This window comes from Apteryx mantelli, chromosome 4 (assembly GCF_036417845.1).
Source record: "Apteryx mantelli isolate bAptMan1 chromosome 4, bAptMan1.hap1, whole genome shotgun sequence".
Lineage (NCBI taxonomy): Eukaryota > Metazoa > Chordata > Aves > Apterygiformes > Apterygidae > Apteryx > Apteryx mantelli.
The window spans coordinates 22105443-22127037 of record NC_089981.1 but is presented as its reverse complement, the minus strand read 5'-3'; the positions used below and the strand labels follow the sequence as shown (position 1 = coordinate 22127037).

The window sequence follows — 21595 nt, the reverse complement described above, 5'->3', positions numbered from 1 at the left end:
GAAAAGAAGCATCTTAGTCTTGTTTCACCATGAGATATGCTTGTTGAGTTGACCATTACAAGCTCACCTCGAGGTAAAACAAAAGCACCTTGTCTTTACTGTGTCCTTAGGACAGCAGATGCCACTTAGTTACCCAGAGGCAGGGGTAGGGAAGAAAGACACTGCTTTTTTAGCAGGGAAGACAAGCCCTCAGAGGATCGATATGCCTGACAGCTCAAAAGGCTGTCTGAATCCTGATCAGCTGCACAGAGCTTTGTTAAGGCCTGTTGAGGGAGAGTGAATCAAAAGCCCAACATGCTTATAAACCTGGGATGCTGCTGTCCTTGACACACAGCTTTGGATGAGAAATGTGAACACCAGTGCTGCCTGCTTCTCCTCTCTCACCGAGTCCAAAGACCATTTCTGAGATTTCAGGGCCAGACCCTCAGCTCATAGCAGGAGACAAGTAAATTCAGACACTCGGGGCTGGATAATATTTGGGACACCCAATTTGTCAGTCAGAAGTTACCAATGTAAAGAGGTTAACTCCTTTAATAGTTAAGAGTACTGTCAAAACAGAGAATCAACACTTTCTAAATATTCACTAGTTACAAAGAACAGCTGTTTCCAAATGTTTGTTAGACAGCATACTTGTAAGGCTGTGAGAATGCCAAGGGGGCGATGCAAAACAGACTGGATTATAAGTTGACGAGAAGGCTGAGCATTACTGAAATGCAGATTGCTGAAAAATAAATGTTCAAGGTGTGTTTTGTATTTTACTGCAAATAACAGCACTGAATGGAGCCCCTTAACAAGTGACTCAGTGTCCCGGACGTGACAAGTTGGCTGTACCGCTTAAGAGACCAGCTGTGAACAAGATAACTTTGTTAACAAGATGCCAAAACAGACACTTAAAAACACAACACCACAGACCTTAACCCAGAATCGTGGGTCAACATTTTATCCAAGCTGCGTGCACACAAGATGAAGCCCAGAGAAGCTGCAGTCACACTTAATCCATGACAAAAGCAAGGGGCCTCTGGGATAATATGCATAGGCAAGCACAAACAAACATTTTGTCTGACAGCCACATTCATCCATCTGCTTTTCCTAATCCCTCACTACCATAATACCTGGGCAACTCACAGTCAGCGTATGTATCTCCCTAAACCTTTGGAGGGCACAGACCAGAAGCAAAGAGCAGGTAAGACTCCCCTGCAGCTAGCCCCCCATGCGCTTCTGCACAGCCTACTACACTCTGTAAATGCTGGTTCTGTAGAAAAAAATTTGCTGCCGCTGAGAAGATTCTGCTAGAAGTGAGGCAAGAGCTTCCACAGTTGAACACACTAAATAAATGCTTGCAATGCAGGCAGGTCATCCTTCCTCCCTTACGTGCTATGCGGATTCCTAGTCTTCTACAAGCATGTAATAAGGTTGTGACAGGACTATTTGACCAAGGTGATGGGGGAGGGAAGGGGAGAAAATTAACATGAAAACTAGATTCAGCTACCCTAACTCTAGCAGTGTCTCCTCAAAATGGCTGTAAAACACACCAAGAGGGGGAAAAAAATTAAAGAAAATAAAGAAAAACAAATTAGGATGCAAGTCTCTGTGCATTGCCTTTTGCACTGGCACTGCAGGAATACAGTTTCTGCTTGGAAGAACTTGCAGTACAAAAGGATGATGAGGAAAAGAGAGGCACAGCAGCAGCAAAGCAACTGGATTTCCATTGATCTAGCACCAGGGAGGAAGAACAGGGCTGTAGTTCATCGCCTTCACTGCTCAACTAAACTTTTTCCAGCTAGCCTCAGTACAGTCCCTCAGAGACAGACTGCAGAGGAGAACAGCTGAACCCAGCCAGAGGAAGGATACTGGAGGGCCACAGAGCTTCTCCCTCTCTGCTGCATTCTAGACCTCATCTATAAAATAAACACAACTCAAGAGCATGAACCTTCCTATCGTCACTTCCATCAAGCCCCTGCAACAAGCTTCACTTTCCTTTGCAAATGGGTTTCATTGCTTCATAAAATGGATGTATTAGTCATGAATAAAAAACAAAAAAATTACTGAGAAGGGAAGCAATATTCAGTGTACCACAGTCAATAAACAGCAGAGGAAAAAAATATTAGCTAGAGAGTTCCAAGAAGGTTAGTGTTACAAAGCAACAGAATATTGGCTTTCGCACAGGAAAAAGCCCTCCTGAATACAAATGTGTTCCATATAGTGACCAAGTTATACTTACCTCAGAGGAAATTAAGTAATATACTATAGAGCCTGGGGAAAGAGAGGAAGGTGGAAAAGAAGGAGGCAAGCACAAACACAAAGAGAATAAGGTCCCTGGAATCTGTTTCATATAGCTTCTTTTTCACAAAAGAGAAGATTTATACTTTTGCCTTGGAAAGCCAAGTGTTCAAGAAAGCAGACCTAGAGGTCTTAACTCCGTAATAATACCTCTTCCCCAGTCCCCAGGGAACTGTAATACTGATTTTAGCGGTCAAAGAAATAAATGTATCTCAGAGTTCTATGCAAGGCACTTTTGCCTTTCTGAAGTTAATCCAGCTCTAAGACGGATAAGCAAAAGGCCAACGCCAGTGGAAAAAATAAAGCCGAAAGTGTTTGTGTACATAAAGGGAGCTTTCTGAAAGCCGGTGTTCCTGACACAATGGAAGAATTTTTGCTCGGTAGATAGAGTTGGAGAATAAAAGGGGAAAAAAAGTTGCAGTTGCCCACTTCCTGGGTACCAGGATGTGGTTGCTGGTTAGAGACTATTCTTTACCCCCTAATAATGCCTAATCAGTTAAATTAAGTTAAGTTCCAGATGGATTCATCTCATTCTAAAGGAGAGGTCTAACACACATCAGATGAACTGCGTTCTAAAAATACCTGTTTCTCTATACTGACTATAAGAACATGCAACTCAAATGCAGATATCTAGTTTGCAGACATCTGAAGTTAATGGTGGACTCATTTCACCAAGCACCAAAATAGTTGCAGCACCTTGTTTGAAACTCGGATAGGGACACAAGGTTTGCAACTCTGCACCACTTTCTTCTCACTGTGATGATTGGAAGTCTTACTCTAAAGAATGCAAATACAAGTCCTGAGCTTCTGTGCAATCTATGTTACCAATTAAAATAAATCAAGATGTAGTGCTTATAGTTGCAGAGATAGCCTTTTAAATGTGAACAAAATGCAAATGGGAGCGACACTGTATTCCCAAGCCTGCAGATTGACATAAACAGTACTTCAGTGACTGCTCAAGAGCATGAAAAGAGCCATCAGAGGGAAATTAAAAAGGGCGACAGTTTTGCTTCTTCAAAATCTCCCTTAGATTCATGTTGGCAGAGCTGTCCCTCAGCTCCTAATCCTGGGCTCAAACAGAGCCTCTGGGAGCAGAGGGAAGGAGATAAGCCCCCATTTTCTGTTAACTCAACAGTTTTTGTTAGTGAACAAGGCAAATGCATTCTAAAAATAGGACTTAATAGTGTTGCTCACAAGTGTCTATATCTATGGCCTGACAGAAGAGCTCGTACAGCCCTAATTTACCAGCCTCCCAACTGAAGGAGAGCCCTTGGATGTCTGTGGTGGCGTGCTCCCCCGCCCCCAACCTGATGTGCTCTTCCCCCACTTAACCTGACCTCTCTGTAAACAGCACATAGCCAAGGGCTAATTAAGCACGCGCTCACCCAAATACAGCTGGTATGCAAACATGACTATGAGTCAACCATCTTACCCCATAAATAGGCAGCCCAGAGCCCGCTGAGCTCTCCTGCACAGCAGTTGGCTGCATGGCAGAGTCACCCCTTGAGTAAGGACGCCTCTCAAGGTTACTCCTCAAGGTTGAGGGATCCCTTACCCGTGACAGATCCTCGGTAAGTGACTAATAGCATGCTGAAACTTTGCAAACTTTGCTAAGTTGCAGCTCTGATTGATTGTGCACATAATTCTTTAGACATAAACCGTTGACCAAGTCTGGGACTAAGACTGGATCCAGTTGCACCCAGATTCCTCTGAGAAGGAGTTTGGAAAGCAAGGGGGTCCACTCTGAACCTCCTGACTCAACGGGAGTGTCTCCTTGACAACTTCCTCTGACCCTTCCCTCCATGCAGTAAATAACCGAGAGTACCTTGCCATCGAATCTTGCTAAACCACTGTTTTATCTGCCATCGAACTTTGTTAAGTCACTGTCTTATCTCAATAAAACATATTGCTGCTTCTCTCTTACGAGTGAAGTGCATCACTCATCTGCAACAATGTCCCTTTGCCTCTCTCCTCACAGGTGCTCCTTTGTGCCATAACCCAGGCGGCTGGGAGCAGGCCGCACAGCCACAGCCCCTCTCCCCTTTCACCTGCAAGGGGTTCTCTGGGAAAAGCACAGTCAGGACAGGACCACCTTCACCTGGATATCAGCAGCCCACTCCTGGTTGCTGTCTTCTCTACATGCTACTGAGGATCAGAGATGAAGCCATGTGCATGTTTATATCTAGGAAGCATTAGACACCTGCTGTATATAGGCCAACTGTACCACAAAGTACAGCTCTCACAAGCCTGGAGGATGAAGGGTGCGTTCCCTCCACCTGGAAAGGCTGGGCACAGCTAGGATGAAGTCTCTACTGAGGCAGGAGTATTTGCTAATGCAGTGGTCATTTATTCCACCTCACGCTGAAACCTCTCTGTGTAGGGACCGCCTTTCTGTCCTACACTTTGCACAGTGCTTGCATAGCATGAGTCCACAGTCAGGGCTCTTGGATGCTGCTGTGGTGCAAGCAAACAAAAGCAGTTTTATTCAGACTAAATTCTGAACAAGAGGCTGTTTGCTTGCCCACATGCAGACTAAATGAAGAGGACTGGGCTAACCTCTCAATTCAGCATAAACCAGACACTGATCTTCTCCTTTGGCAAGGACAAATAGCTAAGGAGGAGCTACTTCAGGACTTGGAAGCAGTAATTTATTAAAACTGAGAGATTACTCCTACCAAAGAAAGGCAAGAGGACTCCAGAAACACCTCATTCCATAAGCATGAGAAACAGTCTAATCTAAACCTTGGTTTCAAACACTAATAACTTTCCAGATCACTCACCTGAAATTTTCCTAGCTTCCATATAGGATAAAAAACAGACCAGTAGAGAAATCTTCAACTTCCCCTGCGTAAATTTATATAAATTATGTGATTACACTTTTAAAGGACTACAGCAAGTGACTGGAACAGAACTGCACAATGAAATTTAACACTACATTTTAAAGAGGAGAAAAAGAATATACTAAAAAGCAGAAGAGCATTTTCTCTCCCCAGGAACTTGAAAAGTGAAGGTGGAAGGGACTATAATTGTACATGTGAAAAAAAATTATTCGAGGACAATGGTATTTATGGAAAGGTTTAATTGTTGACTTCATGATATACTTTAAATGATGTAAAGGACGCCCAGAGCACAAGGATGGCTGCCATCTTCAATGGAGCTAAATGCATTTAAAGATATGTGCCTTGTTAACATACATATCTGATAAATTATATACATATACTGGTAACACAATCTAGCAGAGGGGCTTTGAGGCATTTTCTAGAGGCAAAAACTTGTAACTGTGAAGGGACTTAATTATTATAAATAAAATTATGATCATGGAGTTTAAATGCTTGAAAGAATATTTTGCTAAAGTATTTAGCCCTGGACTAAAAATCCAAGAGAAGAGGAAGGAAAGAGAAATTCATTTTTTCATGGTAGAATTTCAGTTAAAATCCTGAAGGAAACTTATATCTAGTGTTCCCTCACCTCTCAAACAGTCGAGGGGCATTTACTTAATCAATTTGATGATAAATTTATTTGTATTACTACACCTTGGATCAGGACTTCAACGTAAGGCACTGTACGAGCAAAAGAAAAAAGGAGTCCTTAATGCTAAAAAGTCACACAATGATTCCCCAGCAGCGATTCACAGAGCCATGCTAGATGTTTGTAGCCTCTCCAACACGCAGAATTAAGTGCATCCTGAATGCGAGAACAGTGATGTATGACAAGCAAGCATCTCAGCCTGCCAGAACTTTCATGTTTGGCAACAGCCCACTGTTCCAAGGAGGTTAGAAGCCACTGATCTGAAGTGTATGACAAGAGGCAGCATGGAATAAAAAACAGAAACTGGGAGAGCACAAGGAATGAAAAAGAAAACCTCAGCCAGGCTGACAAACCAGCATCCTAACAGACACACTCCCAACATTTCAGAGCTTGAAGTTCAGCCAGGTCACCACAGCTGTTTCAGGTGAAGTTTTTAGGGGCCCAGCAGTTAGCCTCCGCAAGCAGCTCCACGCTACGATCACTGCAACCACAATAGCTGATCAGTTAGAGTCCTTTACCTGAAGTGTTTAGGAAAGCGCACAAGCTCAGCTGAGCCAGGCAGAGTGTTATTGCCTCCAATTTAAAGGCAGATCCAGAGAGCAATTATACAATTTGCAGCAGAGTCAGGAAACGAACCCTGCCCTCACACATGGCAGACTGTGCCTTGCTTACAACGATGTCTTGCCATTCTCTAGTGCTGGCAGAAGTGCAATGGCAGTACACCAAACAGTGTCCCTCAAGTTTTCATGATGTACAGAGCCTTAAGGAATGTGCATTATAGAAAATTTAGTTTGCTGGCATGAAATCAAACGTATAAACCAAAGATTATTCACAAAGATCAAGAAAACCTTCAAAGAAGCCAGAAATCCAGCAGCAAGCAAAGTATTTCCAAGTCGTTTCACTTCCCCCATAGGAGCGAAGGAAGCTCAGAGAAGATCATAAATAATGGACTTTATTTTCATTCTTTGAAAATACTCTTGCTGATGCAGTGCCCAGTGTCATCTGGAGATGGAACCTGATAGTGAGCAATTTTTAGATACTCAAATCAAGATACCTTAAAAGGGACCTTTTCTTGGAGTAGGAGTGCTCAGAGTTTCTGGAATTCGGACCCTTATAAATTGCTTTACATGTTCCATAAGCATAAGAACACTTCCAAGAAGATCAGATTTCTGATAATAAAAGCCTTTGTAAACTAACAAAGAAAGGCATTTCAAGATGAACTGGCTAAAAGAAAAATAAAATAAAACCCTGTCTGCTTTAAACAGACACAAACATAACCTCTGCTCTTCATCAGTTCTCCAGCAGCTCAAAACACACAGCAGGGGCAATACAAGGCACAAAAATCATTCAGGGTCCAGTACCAAGCAGCCTAGTGCAGTCAGATAGGACAGTGTGAGCAGCTCTCCACACTCCTTCACCGCCAGAGGTTCTACTGTAAAGATCCTACAGCTCTCCTCAGAAAGAGAGGAGAAACCTTAACAGATACTGAAGAACCAACATTAAAACCCAAGAGATTCAGGAAAGTGAGAAAAGCAACAATGTTCTGCAGTGTCCAGGCAGTGCAGGCTGCTGGTTTGTGAGAGTGTGTGTTTCCTTGTACAGACTAGAAGATCCACAGTCACTGGATTCAGCAAGCCTTTCTGCAGCACACGAAAATCAGCAGTCATGCCAAAGTTAAAGCCAAAGTCATACCTCCCTAGTAAGGAGGCTGCAATAGTTGCTTTTATTCGCTCTATATCAGAAGCGACTTACCGTAAAACCCTCCAAACATACACTAGAACTCAGGAGAGCTTGGTTCCCCTCCCCAGTTGTGCCCCTGTTCAGATGAGCGACTTCTAACACTTCACCTCCTACCTTTAGTCTTATCTCTTTAGGTCAGGTACCATCTCTTACTAGCGTTATTTTGAGAACATCTACCATTGGTGGCTTAGCAACATCTAAATGATATCTCTGCTTACATCAGGATCCTTCCGCTCCCTGCACCTTGCAATATGAGGCATATGCTAAGAGTTGGAAGCTGCGAGAGCAAACTTTCACTGGGACATACCACACCATTCCTTGGAAATAACCGCCTAAACCCGAACAGAAGCACCAGCAAAACCAAGCAGGAAGGAAGCAAACTCAGCAGAAGTCAGAAGTTTTCTGCAACCTCTTCATTGTCTCAGAGGCCCTCAATCTCTCCATCTGCACACAATGCTTCCCCCTCTTTGGAAAGTGTGAAGAGGTTCTTGTGTACTCAGAGCTGTCATGTGAAAACAAAATTGTGCGCTGATAATCTTAAAACTGATTTAATGAATCAGTTTATATTCCACCCTTCCTTCCTCCCTCCCAGCTCCACCTTTTCCTCCAAGTAGAAAATTTGTTCAGGTTAATAAAGGGGGGGTGGGAAGGAGGGGGAATTAAAGAAAAAAGAAATGAGGCTAAAAATAGCCTTCTTTTTTTCCATTAAACAAGTAAAAGCTATGAATAAACAGCCTGAAACTGGAATGTGATTAATCTGCCCACCAAATTCCTACTCTGCTTTCTTGCTCTGTTCTTCAAAACATTTTCATAAGGATCAAATACACAGACTTATTTCTGCAGAGTAAATGGTATCGCAGAATTGCCTGGTTCCTTGCATCCTCTAAGGTAACTGGTGCTGTCATGAGGAGAAACAGGTTACAAGACTGGATGAGCCAAAGATCCAGTACAAGATTCTGAACTACCAGAATACTGAAGCAGCACCCTTGCGTTCCAGGAACCAACACGAAAAAATTAAGAAGAACACATCAAGAGAACACACAAACATTTCTGGTGTGTTTTCCTTCACTGTGAAAGAAATAAATTGCATTATCTCTTCAAATCCACCCTTCCACTAAAAAAGCTCATACTGTTATCCCTATCCTAGACTCAGGACACATCCTTCCCTGACAGCAATAGCTGTTGACACTAGAAGAGCAGAGTGATCAGCCATCCTTTTCCCCCTGGGCTGGGAGCCAAAGCAAGTTGGCTTGTCTTTGCAATGCAGAGCCAAACAAATTGCTTCAATCTATTCTGTTCCCTACATTACACCATTAGCAAGTGAGCCGATCAAACCCCAGAAAATATCCTCGCAATGTGAATATTTGAGCCCTAACTTGATTTTACCCTATTCCTTTCCCACTGTGTCTATCACTAGCAAGATTCAGGTAATACCATAAGAGTCACAGACACTATCCTGTCAATGCAGGCAGAAACCTCTTGGTGGAGTTTTCTTTCATTCCCATATTCCCAGTTTCCCATAGCATGAAGCACCACAGCATGACGCCACAGACTGCTACAGACACTGCTGCTGATACCTGATATGAGTTACCTTACAAAAAACAAAAACAAAAAAAGAAAAAAAAAGGAAAAAAGACTCCTTCCCTCTTGCAGCAGAGTAGCATTGTGCAAGGAGAAAGGGAATGCATCACTTTCATCTCGGAGTTCAGAGGGAATGTTTTATAGCTGTCAATCTTATCAAGATCCTACTCCTTGACACACCAGGGATAGCAGCTATTTTGAGGTAAGTTGCATAACCACGAAATAGCCAAGCTCTGAAAAGAATTTCACCTGGTGACATTTGGAATGCAAGGTAAAAGTCTTTCCTGCGACCCTGAGGTGACTGCTGAAAGCCAACACACAACACGCAGGCCAGCTGCACTAAGCAGATATGACCACACGAGGCGAAGCACTGCAAGACAACCTATCCGCTACTAGAACCCCATTCAAGGCACGTAAATCTGAGCTATCTGCACCTTTTGGTGTCCCAGATCCAGGCAAGTACTTTCACTCAACGAGGGGAGACACAATGCTCAGAAGGGGCCAGCAGATGCTGGGGTGCCACACTGATGCCTCAATAGTACTGGTATGGTACACAGTCTTCCCTCTCATTTCCCATCCACAGACAGTCCTTGCTCTTCATCATCCCATTTTTACTGCTAAATGACATCAGAGATGCCACTTGGGCTGTGCAGAAATGGTGGAGAAAGACATCCTGATAAATACTTATATCATCTCCTTACCACTGTATCAAAGCATTCACACGCTCTGCACGTTTAACTTCGGTTCCTATCCGAGGTGGAAAGTGCCCTTTAACAAAAAGGAAACTGGCACAGACATTAAGTTATGCTACTGAAGTCTCAAAGGGAATCTGCAAATAGATCAGAGAGCTGAAGCTGGACCTGCAGAGCTCTAAATTAACTATGCCCCATTCTCCTTTCAAAAGGAGTGTGCACTTGCATGGCTTCCTCGGATGGTTTGCTGCCAGAACAAAAGAACAAGCAAATCGGAGAAGAGGGACCAGGGTGGCATGGATTTAAATTAGAAGCAACTGCATTAGCAGAGCTACTAGTGCAACACCTGCCGTGCATCTAGCATCACACCAGAGCTGACCTACTCCACAGCAAGCCTTGCTCAAGCAAGTGCAACTGCAGACTCCTGCCTCCTTGGGCTGCAGTAGTAAATTTTATAGCACCTACAAGGCCTTTGACATCACTCATTTACAGCTTCACCCTTTGCTCCAGGCTGGTTTTAACAGATGCAAACTGAAGTGGCTTCCATGGGTTCAACAGGGATTCAGCTTTCTTGGAGCACTGTAAGGAATCAAAAGGGAATGGACAACAACTCAAGAGAAACAGGAGGCAGGCTTAAGTGTGCAGAAGCAATTCTGCTTTTGACCTGAAAGTCAAAATTCCAAAAGCAACCTAGGATCTTGCTCTGCAGAAGCACAAAGCCTATGGCTCTTTTACAGCACTCCGCTCATTGCATCTCAGACTGCATGTACCGTCAGCATTCCTAGTGATACCCCTTTACAACGGCTTTCATAGATCCACCACAGCTACAGATGATGGGTCAGGAACACGGACTGATGTAATCTGGCATCTCTTTGCCACAGCCAGTAGATTCAGCTAAAAATCTGTCCATGCATCAAGAAGCTTCTGCTCTGAGCAGTGTTATCTGTCAGCTGACAAAGGACATCTCACTTCAACCCTTTCTCCTTCCCTGGTGTTTTACTTGGCCAAAATTCATGGTCCACAGTAAAACATATTTGTCATACAAACTCTCTGCAGGCAGGATCAAGGATTTAAGGAATTAGCAGGGGAGAATCATAAGCAACCTCTGTGACAAGATCACGCTACCTTTTGCAGAGGCAAAGATTTGCAGGTTTACTAGAGAATCTCAGAGGAAAGTACTTTGTCTGCAAAAGAGACTGAGCTCCCCCAGAGTCTTTCAACTTGTTGTGGTTAAAAATTACTTCTGTAAGACTAAGAAGAAAACAAGTGCCAAGCTAATCAGCTCATACAGTGCTGCGAGTCCCTCATATTGTACCAGCACTAAGTGCTTTGTACTTGATCACAAAGACAGGAATGGAACTCAAAGATTTAAGAAATCTTAGTCACAATGATCAGGAAGAACAATGCTAATGCAACGTACAACCATGGCCTTGATCAATATTCCTAATACATAAAATATGCATCTCAGGGCACGTCTGCAGCACTGGAAGCAGTCTTCCAGCTGAGCAGTTGCTTTTTCCTTTGACTCAGCCTCAGTTTTAACTACTTGTTATTAAAATGATTACTTTCACTCGATATTCAATTTCTGACAGGTATTCTTCACCATATATGCTGCAAGCTGGCTCTATCCTTCCAGGCAAAAACAACAGCTCACTAGAACCGATCTTTCTCATTTTACAAGTAATTTATGCACCCACAATATTAACAAAGGCTAGAAATACACATTGTGTTCAATTCTCTTTTCTGTATCCTTTCAAATGAAATTTTTAGTTCTTTTCCTTTTAAAGTGTTACTTCTTCCTGCTGCCATTTTTCACTTAGGAAAATCTGTTACCAGAGCACAATTGCTTCTCTTAAATGTAACCCCAAACCAGATGATCTAGATCTCAGCATTCAATGCCATTTAAGTGCACAAGTCTTGTAAACTCCCTAAAGCACTTACCCTTTTTGTCCATTGGGTCCCCGAGTTTCCCTTAAAACACACACTTGCACAGTCATAGATTTATTCCTGCCCTCCTCCTACACTTGTGGGTGGATTCAGTATATGAGATATATGACCAGCGTACTCAGTTCTCCAGACTGCCATGAGACAGGTAAATCATCATCTGAAAACCAGAGATGACTTTGCAAGCAATCATCATGCTATCTTTTTAAGCAGTACTAAGCATCCAAATCATCTGAATATGTTGTATTGAATTATTGATAGAAGAGAATTATTGACAAAAGAATCACAGGAAAGTCATTTGGACATCTTCCACCTATCTGGTAGGAGCAGGAAAGCATTTTCTTCACAGTATTTCTCTTAGCTAAAAATTACAGGAGTTTGAGGGAGTGAGGAATTTCAAGAGTATTCATTTGGTATCCAATTACCACTGAATCAGCTAGCTCCCTTACACTCCTTTGAAAATCCCAGCCTTTAGCTTTACAGGTATGCCTAGAAACAGATTCAGGAGCACACTAGCACTGAAATAGCCACTCCCTGCACTCACCACAGCCTGCGATTATCAGTCTATGATGTGTTCTCTTCCAGCACTGTGAACCAGTAGAGCACTGTGACCTCCCTTGCCCCAGCAGTAATTTTCTCTCCTCCTTTTATTTAAATAAGTTTTTCTTGAGGAACTGTTCTCAGGAAGAAGGCATTGTATTCAATTCTCATTGCGGCTAGTGGATGAAGAATCGGACCACACAGTCGAAGTGCCCCCTAGCACAAGGTGTGCAGGGGGCCAGAAAAGGAGAGTTTGCAATACTGAGCTTCCAGGTGTTCCCCCCCCCCCCCCCAAAAAAAAAAGTGTGTAGCCATTTGACTTGGAACTGGTAAATCAAATCCTTTTACAGTAGCAGGTGAACTGACAAAGTATAAATATAGAATAAGATTATTTTCACAGATTATGGCTAACAAATCCTCACTGGGAAGAAAAGAGTGTGGGAGAAACTCACTGTGGCTGGTGGTTTTACAGATGACACACAAGATGCAGTTGGAAGCTGCTTTTGATTTCCCAGAGGAATAATGACCCTTCAGCGATGCCACTGTAAGATATAAAACAATAAATTCCCCAGTAAAACAAACAGTAAGCAGGAGTCAATTCAGAAACAGGGAACATGAAATTCGCTTTTCAATCCAGGGTCATGATTCCCAGTCCCCAATTCTCTTCCTCTCTCCTCGGTACTTCCCCACACACTCTTCAATCTCAATAAAATGTTACTAAATTGAAACTCAGGGCACCAAATAAAGGTTGACTTACTGGAGAAGACAACTTTTCTTGCATATTTCCAATACAATTAAAAGCCAGTTAAAAGGGGTGGATCCTTTTTTCATCAAATCTGCACATAAACTAATAAAGTGAGAGTGAATGTGCAATAGCAGGAGACATAAGGCATGCTGGACACACCGAGCAAAGTCCAGGTTAAGAGTGCCCATAGAACAGCACTCTGCATTTTATGCTCCACCAGCATCCCAAGGAACAGGCTCTGCTGCTCCCAAGGAATGATGCACAGAAAACACTCGGAGAAGAGCATAAAGTTTATAATGCTTCCTATGCAGGGTCACAACAAGTGACTGCAATAATGAGAAATTTTTCCAGTATCTACCACTCAAGTTTCTGAGGCTTTGACAAATGCCACAAGCACGCTTGGGAGATGGGACCAGTTTAGGCAATGAACACATGCACATGAAAGGCATCTTCCACACACAAGTGGTATAATGGCACAAACATGCTGCATAGGGGGGAGCAAGAAGGTTATAGCTACACTCAAATGCGTTGCAACAATTAAAGGCGTAATTGTCCAATGGTCTAGCTCTACCTGCAGAAGCAGCAGTGAGATCTGTAGTGCAGACAGAGCACTTGGGGGAAAAAAAATTAAGCTCCTTTTCCTCCATTACAACTTTATCATTATTATAGCAGATGATGAGTTACACAACTGTTTTGTGTCACAGGATTTTTGCTAGTGTAGACATTGCCTTAGTATTAGATTTGGAGCTGCAGATACATTTTAATTAAGCACAATGAAATTAGCCTCACTTTAATTTACTTAGGGTTAAAATGCCAGCTCCTACAAAAACACTAACATCTCTGCTGACCACAGACATCCAAGACTGTAGAGTCTGTCTTCCCATTTGAAAGACATTTGGTCTGTAGACCCACTGTGACTGGTTTACTAGAGTGTGACTCTTAGTTTATCTCGTGATTTCAGGTATTGAATGCTGCTAATTTCTAGATGGTCTAGAAATCCAGCACAACAGAAATCAGGCAACATTCCTGTTAAGTGCAGGAGTGCTGCTGTCTGACATTTCACTGGCACATAAATCAAGCAGACCCCAAAGGAGAATCAGTAACACATTCCCTAAATGCTGCTTTATTTTGTTTTTTCTAAAACCAAGAACTAAGGAAGTGGATATCAAGTGTTTTTTGAGAAGAGAGAGCTGCCTGAATTTTGAGAAATCTTTATTTATTTTTTTTTCCAACTTGACAAATACCAGGAGCAACATCACCTTTTAAGGCAAAAGACAGCTGAAAACGAAATCCTTCTTTTAAGCCAGAGTGACTCATAACAGCAAAGATTCCTCCTTGAAAAACAAATTCAGTCACTGAGCAAGAACAAGCTAGAAGCCTGAGTAATAACAATGCAAAAGAATCCTTCTTTCCTTATCACTTTTGTGGACTGGTATTGCTCAGTAGATGCCAGATTTGTCCCAGAAGCCTGAACCACTCTCATTCATGCCCAGCTTCTTACACCCTTTCCTTCAACAGGTGCTGTCAGCCGCTATGAAAGAGAACTCAAGCTAGACAGACCACTAGCCTAACCCAGTCTGACCATTCCTTTGCAGCCTTAGAGAGAACGCTGCATTAACACAAGCACAGGCAGACAAGGCGGCACTCTGGGCCTCATCTTTTCTTTCTGAAGGAATGCAGGAGGAAGTACCGCACTTCTCTGAAGCTGTATCTACATTGCAATCCTGTGTGTTTGCCACACAGGCGGTGCAGAAGCATGCACATCGCTCGGTCTTCAGTGAGTCTGGGTAGTCCTACATAAGCCAGTGCTGCCACACCTTCACCCCACCTGTTAAACAATGTTAAGTGAAAGCCAGGTCACGTATGGCTATATAGGCTGCAGTCCTGCCTGCTGAAACAAAGGCGGTCAATGCACCTCACAAGTGGCAATATTACACTAATGAGAGGAGGTGATCTCAGTAGATCATGTTTAAATCTACTGCTCAAGTACATAAGACATCTAAAAATCTTCCCTTGCCAGTATCACAGTCATTGCATAGATTTCCTTTGGCCTGCCCCACACACAAGCCCAAGTATCTATGGTTTCACCAGAGAAAGTCCTAACACCAGCAGCAGAGAGACCAGGGCTCCCTTTCCCTCTCTGCAGACGACCTGCTGCATAATCCCAGGCAAGATATTTTGCCTGCCTGTGTCTTCACTTCCATCCTCAGTGTTTGTTTTTTGGTCTTATCTCTTTTGACCCGGGACTGTCTTTCACCGGATATTTGTTTATTTATCACACGCTGCTGAGTGCAACAGGGCCCCTAACAACAGGAATGTCAGCTGCAGTGCAACTCCAATTAGTGCTACAAGGCCCCCTCATAATGCAGCAACACCAGACATCTTGCTCCAGAGGCCAAGGCATATGTTTAACTTCTCCATCCTGGCCTGTATCAAATGCTTCCTGGTTCTCTTTGGCATGCACCACAGAAACTAGAGTCCATCAAATGGGAAAATCTGTGACAACTCCCACCTGTTTGGAGGATTTCTTCAGGTTCACTTCACAACTTCTTAATTGGGGAAATTACAGTTTAGCAAGAGAAATTGAAGTCTAGTACCGTAATTCAACCTGTCTAATTAAAGACCTGTCACAGACAGCTCAACTTTCTAGGAACTGGGGCACCCCAAGATAGAGAAGAGTCCTGCTCTCTAGTTCTCTTGCTTTGAAAAGCCTTTACTTGCTTTCCCCATTCCTTCCTTGAGCATCACTCTGGGTCACTGTCAGAGTGACTTTCTGCTGTGACCCAGGATGGCTGTTTCTTGGTTCTTGTATTTCTCTGCACGTGGGCTGAGAAATCTAGTTTCTAGATCCAAGACATCTCTCAGTTCCCTAGTACCATCCAGAGCTTGTTGCTACTTATTAGACTGCATAAAGGCAAAGCGTGAACTTGGCAATTAGGAGAAGCCAAGTACTATGATGTGCTATTTTCCTTCACCTGAGCCTAGCCAGACTTAAAACCAACAACAACCAACAACAACCAACAACAACCAACAACAACCAACAACAACCAACAACAACCAACAACAACCAACAACAACCAACAACAACCAACAACAACCAACAACAACCAACAACAACCAACAACAACCAACAACAACCAACAACAACCAACAAAAACAAACCCACCCACCCCACACAACAGAAAATAGCCCCATCCTCCTTATCTTGATGCAATGCCCAGAATGTAATAAATACCAGGCTGCACCCATTTGGGCAGCAATCCCGAGAAACAAAACCACTACCAACGTGGGACATTACCTGGGGATCTCTTTTTGCCAGCACTTGCAGATACACTCAGGACTAGATATCAACAGGAATGGCAGGTAGCAGGGAAGTCACCACCATTTCTGGCACAATGGTGCACTGGACACGCCTGTGTAAGACTACCCAGCTGAGGTCCTGAAGGGAACACAACTACCTTGTGCCACCCAGATCAGCTACAGCCACCTTCACCACTGGCAAGGGGCATTTTTCAGTCTTCTTCAACTAATGCAACTGTTTTTCAAACTATACCAGGAAACTTGCTCACTGCCTGTACTCATGCAAACATGCAAATCTTACCATCAGCATCTTTATGGCAGATAGCGCCCAGAGCATGAGAAAACTGCTATTCTGTGAAGTCCTACTGAACACAAGAGGCTGGTGAAAATATCTTTTATAGCAGATATATGAACACTGCTTGGTTTTGTTTTCAAGGGAAAACACCAGTCAGCAAAATTCATCTCTGCACCAACACCCACTGGGGCCTCTCTCACTCTTTTTATTATTATTAAATGACATTAGTTGCCCACATACTTTCCCCTCAGATAAAACTCCACTTGGCATCACTCGGTTTATTTGTGACCTCTTCCTTCAATTCCTACTGTTTGATGCAAAATGTTTCCTCATCCTCACAAAAGACTAAAGGTATGCAACTCTCTTGCCTGACCCATCATCATGTATTCAAAAACCAGCATCAAAGCTGCCAGATAAGCTGTCTCCAGCTGATATCTGCTCAGTCTTCAATACTTGAATTACCCTCTTGGATTCCCTTATGTTCAGTACTGATATTCCCTTCGCTCCCCTATTTCAGCATTTCCTGAACTCTATGCTATTCTCATCCTCCCTCACACCAGTATTAATCCCGACAAGCACGCTCCTGCTACACCTCCCTCACCCTTCTCTCCAAGGACCACTGGGCTGAATTTACTCTTTGAAGTTGCTCTTTACAAAGAAGTCCAGAATATTCTTCTATAATAAACTCGCATCTCAGCTCTTAACTGGAAGAGCACATAAGTCACATTAGGGGTAGTAAAACAGCAGACCACCGCTCAAGCCTTCCGCCCTGAATAGCCAGTTACCCTCTGCATCCGTTGCGTCAGCCACATTGTGAACCTTGTTATCTACTGAAAAGGAGCACCTCTGTCAACTTAATCTGACACCAGACAAAGCTCTTGAGCAAACATTAAATCAAATAAAGCTCCTGTTTATAGCTACGTCCTCTATACCAGGGATTGCTACAGAGCTGCAAACGCTACCAGCCAACCGTGATCCTGTACTCTTGAGCTCTACGTACAACTGAAGAAATTTCTGCTCTGTCTGAGAATAAGGCTCCAGGCAATATTTATCATTCACCTTTGCTCTACCAAACTACAGTAACAGAAACAAGTAAATGGACAAGTGTTCCTGTTTATTCAAAAGCAAGTGACCCAGAACAGAGCTACATGGCTGGCAGATTGTAAGACCTCTGACCTCTTTCTACTATACCATAAGCATTACTGTAATACTGGACACTTTCCAGTCCTGTATAAAGCAACATAACCATCTGTCACGTGTTGTTTGATCTGCTAGCAGCATCCCAGAGAGAATTACGTGGAGTGGTGTATTCATTTGACAAGGCTTTGTTAAATATTTGCATTCCGTGTTTCTGTTAGCAAATGCATGCGTGTTGAGCACTTAGCATTGCAAGCGGCAAGATCTGTGATCAGCCTTTGGCTGTTCCTGTGTCTCAGTCTGACCCACGAGAAAGTTCCCTCTCCTGCAGAGCAACTCCACTTTTATCATAGTGAGTTCCTGGCCAGAATCCAGATCACACTCAGACTATAATAGCAGCATCAATTAAACGTACCTATGGTTAACTCCACCATGAGTTTTCTCAGGATAAGATGGTTGGAAATGACCTAGCCATTAAAAATCTATCAGTTCAGCTGCATTTCATCAGAGTTGGTCAGAAAGAATTCACATTTAGAAGAGGAAAGGAATATTCCTTCTCTGAAAGATGCATTGGGCACTTTGGGGGAAAACAGTAATAATCACTTCACTCACAAGAGGAAGGCCATGGTTTGGATTCAGATGATCTGTGTCAAGACACCTGAAGGTGCCTAGAAACTCTTAGTGACAGAACATCTCAGACTCGGGGACTTCAGCTGGGCTGCTGACAGGTAAACAGACAGCCCAAGCCCTTGATTCCTAAGCAAAGGTTCCCAAATACAGAGTGGAAAGATAAGGTTTTAGGTTCTCACATGCACTGGGCACTCTAGATTGAATCATCATCATGAATGACCCATCCTTTGGGTAGGATCTGCCTGTCCAAACGCAGGCTCTCTTAGATGCAGCGCTCTAAGTAGGCAATAAACCCATGACAGAGGCTGAAACATAACAGACTGCTGAAAGCCTCTTTGCATCAACTGTTTTTTTCCCATCACTGTCATCTAACTCTATGCTAGAAAGATCTTGAATGTCAGGAAACCCAAGATGATCTGCGTGAGTATTGTTAAAAATAAAAAAGGTTACTGTGGGACCAGATATTAAGGAAATTTAATAATCATGTGAAATCTAGACTGTTGCTCTAGACAGTTACTGAGGTTTCCAGACATCACCATTCCTATCTCCTCCCCAGGTTTGCATAAGTCAGGGTAAGGGGCTCTGTGAATGCCCAGCACTGCGGGCGCAATCAGAAAACACAGCATCAGCTCAGACAGCTCCTCACAGCACAGAGTGGTCCCACCTCAGCAGCTGCAAAAACAAGCCGAGATCCTTCCTCTGTGGCAGGCATCATCCCCTTACCAGTGCACACAGGAGCAGCTCCCTCCTGCGCCTGCCATAACAGGAAAGCAGCCCGTTGCTGACCATTCATTCATAATTCATACACTATTATGACCTACACTAAATTTAATAGTTTAAATGTTCTTAATTAGATCAAATTGATAAAAAGCCCAAAATACAAAACCTTGATTGAGGTCAGCAGCTTTAAACTTGGTTTCCATTTTTAGTTATTTTCATGGAAAAAGTGCTGACTCTCCCTGCTTGGTAACTATAAAAACATTTTTGATGTTTAACTTAAAATATACCCCATACACTAAAGTTTGGCATGCAAATTTGTTAAGGAAGATACATCAGCATTCATCTAATTAAGCAGTTATGCAATAAACAATACATTTATTCAAAGTCTCAATTTTAGCTGTTTTTAGATGAATGATGGATTGCCTTTTTACTAAACTATTAATTTTTTTTCAACTTTTGCTTAATGCCAAACTGCCCTTGGAGGAAAATTGAAATCCAATTAAAATTTGCAGAAACAGCATTTTAAATGATCTTTACTACTTAAACTACCTCAAACTTGATGGCACACCAAGAGAAGAAAGTAAGTATATCAAAATAGGCTTTACATTTAAAATTAATGTTTTTTAAATGATATTGTCTATAGAGAAAGAAACTCAGCAAATGTTTCTGATTCTACCAGAGTAAAGAAAATACCTCAGGCCCCTCCACCTAGTCTTTCTTCAAATATTTGGGGGGGGGGGGGGAGCTAGATGGCATTTTTAACTCCCAGTCTCATAACTTTGCAATTTACTAGTTACGGAACTGAAATTGCTGAAAAACTTAAACGACAAACATTTTCCCTACACCTGCAAAATAAGCGATTGCTCTCAGAGGCTGTCCTTGGCACTGCAGCAAACTCTTTTTCCAGACAATTAAGCCATTGATTTCCCATGCTTCAAGTACTTCCATTTTGCTTTAAAGGCCTGGCCAAACCTGCACTGGTTTAATATTGCTTAAATTAAAAAGTATTAAGAGTTACAAAAGTTTAGTTCCTAAACCAACTTGTCATTATTTCAAATCCACCATTAAAGAGGTTTATTTTTAGAGAATGTATTTAATTTATATACACAACTATATATTCACACCTATACATAGACACACATTGTTCTAATGCATTGATTCCAATAGGCACCCAGTGATTGTTAAAGCTACTCCAAAACATAGGGCTTTTAGAAACATTGTTTGGGGGGGGGGGGAGGGGTTGGGAGAGGGAAGGTTTGTCGGTTTGGGCTTTTTTGGTTGTTTGTTTTTCCCCTTAGATGACAGGTACCTAGCTCAGTGGACATCGCCAACTATTCCCGACCTTGAGTCTTTAACTAGATCTCAGATATTTTCTAAAGGATGCACTCAGGTTCCCCAAGTGCTGATATGTCTTTCATAGCATCATCTTCCATACATTTGTGCCTGTGTCATCCTTATAAGCTCAAGCATTATCCTTCCCATATTGCAATGGGTTTGGAAGCTGAAACGCTGAGGAAGGCAATGCCAGGAACAGCAGGATCCTCTACACTCTCCAAGCTAGCACAGGATACAGCAGCTCCCGAAGCGAGATTAATGCAGCACTGCCTGAACTAACTGACAGCCTATTAGCTCGGGTGCAGCGCCATACCGCACTGTTGCAAAGGCGCAGCTGATATTGCTGTATGCCACTGAGTCACATGGTCACTTCAAGCTGCCCACAGATAATCCACAACTCTACACCACGCAAGAAGACAGAAGTAAGCGACTTTCCCGAGGTCTGCGACAGAGTCGGGAAATCAACCAAGTACTCCTAAATTTCAGAGCAAGTCCCCAGTAACTGGCCCAGCCTGGTCTCTAACAGCCCAACCATATTGCTTTGATCTCAGTAAAGAAACTGCTGACTGATAACTGCAGAAGGTGAGTAGCCGATATCTAAATGACCCTTTCCAACCTTAAAATGCATTGCAAATAATAGATGAATGGATATTAGAACTACATATGTATGTAATTTAGATTTACCTGTCTACAGGTGGTAGACAGACAGCTTCTCTCAGTACAGCTTTCCTGAAAGTTTCAAAGTTTTCCAAATCGATCTAAGCTAATATATGGCTACAAGAAGGAGGGAAAGGGGTGGGGGGAAACCCAAAACAAAACAAAAGAAACACCACACACATTTGAAAAGCTGAAGCTTCACATATACAAAACTACTGAAACTGGAAATTTTTGTCCATTGCGCACAGGATACGGGCATTGCCTGTCACCCAAAGGAAAGCACATTCAGATTTCCAGAAGAGAACCTCCTCCCACCGGCATTTCTACTTGGCCTCTCTTTGTGCTACCCCCTTCTCAACACTAGTGCTTTGGAAAGAGGACAGCTGTAGCCCCGAAAGACGACATGCAGGCAGCTAGTTGTTCCTCTACAGTGAGGCACAATGCTTTTGCACCTTGCCAGAGAGCACCCAG

At 42.9% G+C, this 21595-nt stretch overlaps 1 protein-coding gene across 11 annotated transcripts in view; it reads right to left on the bottom strand.

The window, feature by feature from the left end:
• Positions 1-21595, bottom strand: part of TSPAN4 (tetraspanin 4) — a 448984-nt gene that overhangs the window by 360109 nt on the left and 67280 nt on the right. For 7 of the 11 annotated variants that reach the window (XM_067295983.1, XM_067295981.1, XM_067295979.1 and 4 more), the window contains one exon: positions 12758-12847. The exons of the other annotated variants lie outside the window; for them this stretch is intronic. The gene's annotated coding sequence lies outside the window, so the exon portion shown is untranslated. The remainder of the gene's footprint in view (positions 1-12757; positions 12848-21595) is intronic. 11 annotated transcript variants of the gene reach the window in all.